Source organism: Oncorhynchus mykiss, chromosome 9 (genome assembly GCF_013265735.2).
Source record: "Oncorhynchus mykiss isolate Arlee chromosome 9, USDA_OmykA_1.1, whole genome shotgun sequence".
In the NCBI taxonomy this organism is placed as follows: Eukaryota; Metazoa; Chordata; class Actinopteri; order Salmoniformes; family Salmonidae; genus Oncorhynchus; species Oncorhynchus mykiss.
The window spans coordinates 32,239,464-32,244,685 of record NC_048573.1 but is presented as its reverse complement, the minus strand read 5'-3'; the positions used below and the strand labels follow the sequence as shown (position 1 = coordinate 32,244,685).

At 41.4% G+C, this 5,222-nt stretch overlaps 1 long non-coding RNA gene across 2 annotated transcripts; it reads left to right on the top strand.

Annotated features, from left to right (window-relative positions):
- The first annotated feature begins 763 nt into the window (after window positions 1–763).
- Window positions 764–3,679, top strand: LOC118966025. Of its 2 annotated transcripts, XR_005053224.1 has the most exons (6): window positions 764–909; window positions 1,144–1,268; window positions 1,348–1,493; window positions 1,634–1,733; window positions 1,865–2,024; window positions 2,453–3,679. It is a non-coding gene; the product is annotated as an uncharacterized LOC118966025 (long non-coding RNA). The 2 variants fall into 2 exon arrangements; XR_005053223.1 differs by having other exon boundaries at window positions 1,865–3,679.
- Window positions 3,680–5,222: the final 1,543 nt, after the last annotated feature.

Sequence of the window (5,222 nt, the reverse complement as noted above, 5' to 3'; positions counted from 1 at the left end):
CAAAGAGTTCAATCTTGGTTTCATCAGACCAGAGTCCTTTAGGTGTCTTTTGGCCAAATCTGGTGCTGCAGACATGGTTGTCCTTCTGGAAGGTTCTCCCATCTCCACAGAGGAACTCTGGAGCTCTGTCAGAGGGACCATGCAGTTCTTGGTCACCTCCCTGACCAAGGCCCTTCTCCCTTGATTGCTCAGTTTGGCTAGGCAGCCAGCCAGCTCTAGGAAGAGGCCACTGTGTTCTTGGGGATCTTCAATGTTGAAGAATTTTTTTGGTACCCTTCCTCAGGGCTGTAACTCGACACAATCCTGTCTCGGATCTCTACGGACAATTTCTTCAACCTCATGGCTTGGTTTTTGCTCTGACATGCACTGTCAACTGTGGGACCTTATAGACAGGTGTGTGCCTTTCCAAATCCTGTCCAATCAATTGAAATGATCACAGGTGGACTCCAATCAAGTTGTAGAAACATCTCAAGGATGATCAATGGAAACAGGATGCACCTGAGCTCAATTTCGAGTCTCATAGCAAATTTACATAATGCTTATGTAAATAAGGTATCGTTTTTTTATTTGTTATAAATTTGCACAAAACAAACCCGTTAATTATGGGGTATTGTGTTTAGATTGATGAGGCTTTTTTGTATTTAATCTATTTCAGAATAAGGCTATAACGTAACAAAATGTCGACAAAGGAAGAGGTCTGAATACTTTCTGACTATACTGTACAACAGCCATCGACTTTGAGCTTCAGAGCTTCAATGAGAGGGGGCAGTCATTCTCCATCCAATCGGAGGCGATGTTTTGTGTTTCTGGGCTCGCCATCCGATGATAAACACAGAAGAAAACTCGGAAGTAGAATTCAAAACATGAGAGAATGAAATCGGGTTCTTGACAGTGAAAATAGCTGCAAAGGTAAGGCAGATACATTTAAAAAAAAAAAGATAAACACTACAATAACCAGTAGCCAAATCAATATTAGCATAAACGGAGCTGAGGATTACTTTGATTCGGCATTAGCCCTGAATACACCACTCGTTAGAAGGTTGTACTTTAGTTTTGTGATGAACACGTTCGCTAAAGTACACGTTTCTACTGACTATTATTGCTAGAATTGCATATGCTAATCTACTCTTATCTGTTTAACAGCGAATGTTGAGATGAATAGTGAAAACTTTTCCATAAGTGAGAAGATTGTGTCGGCATCCTACATTCGCCAGGGGTCACAGGCACGTCGCAGTCATGAGCAGCTGATTAGACAGCTTTTGGACCAGGTAACGTTAATATCCGAATAACATTCCTTCAAATTCTATTATTTCGATAAGATGATCAGATCAGTTGCACATTTGCCAGGTAACTACATCAGGGGTGTATTCACAAGGAACCAAACAGCAAAATGAACTGGCTGTGATGGACAGCAACAACTTCTTTGGAAACTGTGGTGTTGGTGAGAGGGAGGGCAGAGTGGCATCTAGTTTGGTGGCCCGACGACATTACAGGTTCTTATTAACTGTTGCTTTTCAAAGTAAAGGAATTTTCTATTGCTTTGTTAAATTCCAAGTAGCTACCTGTTTTGTCATACATGTTCAGTGGAGTCATGATCATGAGATATGTATGTGTTGCTTTATACATGGGATAGGACAATCTGGTGACATCGCTGCAACTCAACCTAAGGATGCAGGTTCCAGTCTGCTGGGCAAGCTGACTAATTCAGTTGTACTGGACATTTTAAAACTCAGGTGTGTAACTAAGATTGCATTTAGCCTACTGATAAATGTATGGCAGTAATGGACACCTCCAGTTCTGTAGTAGAGCTACACTGTGTGCACACTTTTGTTCCTAGCTTGTTTGTTATTGTGTATGTTTACAGGTGTGCAAAGTGTGGCCAGTTGTTTTGTAGTTCCAATGGCAACCGGGATGAGCCTGACACTGTGCTTCCTAACACTTCGCCACAAGAGACCAAAGGCGCGCTACATCATCTGGCCCCTCATTGACCAGAAGTCCTGCTTCAATGCCATGATCACCTGCAGGTTAAGTACTAGCATGACCGTGTTCAATACCACTCTCTGTAACATTATAAAAGTAAGTTATGCCCTACAGTTTCTTGTACTCCCCATTCCTGCTCTAGATGCACCTATCAGTTCAGCTAGTTTTGAAAATGACTGAATTTTTCTAAGAGCTGCCTAAAATGCATGCTATACTTGACTCGTAGGGCCTAACTTTTGCAGAGTGTGAGACGCTCCCGTTCATTCATCCCTGCTTAGTGCAACATTTCTCTCTGTTTCTATTTTCAAGAATTCGGTGCACGGCTCACACATGAAAACACATAATAAAGTATATTGCGCTCTGCTCATGCCGGCAAACGTTATGCGTCCACTACCCCACTGTAGCTCCCCTGCAAGGCAACTCTTGTCCAACCCCAACATTGATCACTTTTGCTCGTTGTAACCATGAACAGGGTTTGAACCCGTGGTGGTGAGAACATTTTGGAAGGCGATGAGCTGAGAACAGATCTGGAGTCTGTGGACCTTAAGATGCAAGAGCTGGGAGCAGAGAACATCCTTTGTGTCCACTCCACTACTTCTTGCTTTGCCATCCAATCATGGTTAAATAGAGCTGTAACAAATAAAATGTCCATGTCCTATTATCATGTGCTATTATAACTGGTATCACTGGAAACAAATGTTATTTGTATAGTCTGTAAACTGTTTTATTATATAGTCTACTTCATGACATTACTCACAGAAGCATACTTCCATATTATTACAGTGTATGTTGGGTGAAGATTACCAGGGCATTATTTGATAATGACTTCCCTCTGTTCTGGCAAATTGGAGGAGCTAGCCACAATGTGTGCCAAATATGACATCCTCCATGTTGTCAACAATGCTTATGGAGTGCAGTCATCCAAGTGTATGCACTTTATTCAGCAGGTACTACTGCTCCAACTCCTCTTTCATAAATCATATTTTTCCATTCCATAGGCATAGCAAAGTTAGGTTATTTTCATAATCTCTTCAGGGGGCTCGTGTTGGAAGAATCGATGCCTTTGTACAAAGCCTGGACAAAAACTTCATGGTTCCAGTAGGTGGTGCCACAATTGCTGGTTTCAATTAGTCTTTTATTTCAGGAGATCAGCAGAATGTATCCAGGTTAGTGCTGTTTCATATCACTAAGGGCTATATGTGTTTGAACCAAGCCTGCAACCTTTTTGTGTAAAGTTGCTATTACCTGCATTAGCTACTAGTTTACTGTTATCATAGGGCTCATCTAGTGTAATTGTTCCGCCAGCCCTCAGTGTCTCTGTGCTCTGTTGTATTCCTGTGTGTCTGTATTGTCTCTGCCTGTCTTATGCTGGTGACACATTCCATTTCCCCTCTGAAATGTTGGAAGTTTGTTCATTTTGGTAGCACAGGGTCTCGATCTAATGCCCATTTTGGGGAAGCTACTTGGTGTGCTGGATTATATTCCAGCCCAGCACTAATGCCAGTTTCAAATAATCAACATGTCATGAAATCAGGTATGTTAGTGCTTGGCTACAATAAAGACCTGCATGTGGTAGTATGTGTTGTAGTAGGATATGTTGCCTAAAAGATGAGAATAAAATAAACAGAAATGTCAGTTTGCAACTACAGTGCCTTGCGAAAGTATTCGGCCCCCTTGAACTTTGTGACCTTTTGCCACATTTCAGGCTTCAAACATAAAGATATAAAACTGTATTTTTTTGTGAAGAATCAACAACAAGTGGGACACAATCATGAAGTGGAACGACATTTATTGGATATTTCAAACTTTTTTAACAAATCAAAAACTGAAAAATTGGGCGTGCAAAATTATTCAGCCCCTTTACTTTCAGTGCAGCAAACTCTCTCCAGAAGTTCAGTGAGGATCTCTGAATGATCCAATGTTGACCTAAATGACTAATGATGATAAATACAATCCACCTGTGTGTAATCAAGTATCCGTATTAATGCAACTGCACTGTGATAGTCTCAGAGGTCCGTTAAAAGCGCAGAGGGCATCATGAAGAACAAGGAACACACCAGGCAGGTCCGAGATACTGTTGTGAAGAAGTTTAAAGCCGGATTTGGATACAAAAAGATTTCCCAAGCTTTAAACATCCCAAGGAGCATTGTACAAGCGATAATATTTAAATGGAAGGAGTATCAGACCACTGCAAATCTACCAAGACCTGGCCGTCCCTCTAAACTTTCAGCTCATACAAGGAGAAGACTGATCAGAGATGCAGCCAATAGGCCCATGATCACTCTGGATGAACTGCAGAGATCTACAGCTGAGGTGGGAGACTCTGTCCATAGGACAACAATCAGTCGTATATTGCACAAATCGTGCCTTTATGGAAGAGTGGCAAGAAGAAAGCCATTTCTTAAAGATATCCATAAAAAGTGTTGTTTAAAGTTTGCCACAAGCCACCTGGGAGACACACCAAACATGTGGAAGAAGGTGCTCTGGTCAGATGAAACCAAAATTGAACTTTTTGGCAACAATGCAAAACGTTATGTTTGGCGTAAAAGCAACACAGCTCATCACCCTGAACACACCATCTCCACTGTCAAACATGGTGGTGGCAGCATCATGGTTTGGGCCTGCTTTTCTTCAGCAGGGACAGGGAAGATGGTTAAAATTGATGGGAAGATGGATGGAGCCAAATACAGAACCATTCTGGAAGAAAACCTGATGGAGTCTGCAAAAGACCTGAGACTGGGACGGAGATTTGTCTTCCAACAAGACAATGATCCAAAACATAAAGCAAAATCTACAATGGAATGGTTCAAAAATAAACATATCCAGGTGTTAGAATGGCCAAGTCAAAGTCCAGACCTGAATCCAATCGAGAATCTGTGGAAAGAACTGAAAACTGCTGTTCACAAATGCTCTCCATCCAACCTCACTGAGCTCGAGCTGTTTTGCAAGGAGGAATGGGAAAAAATGTCAGTCTCTCGATGTGCAAAACTGATAGAGACATACCCCAAGCGACTTACAGCTGTAATCGCAGCAAAAGGTGGCGCTACAAAGTATTAACTTAAGGGGGCTGAATAATTTTGCACGCCCAATTTTACAGTTTTTGATTTGTTAAAAAAGTTTGAAATATCCAATAAATGTTGTTCCACTTCATGATTGTGTCCCACTTGTTGTTGATTCTTCACAAAAAAATACAGTTTTATATCTTTATGTTTGAAGCCTGAAATGTGGCAAAAGGTCGCAAA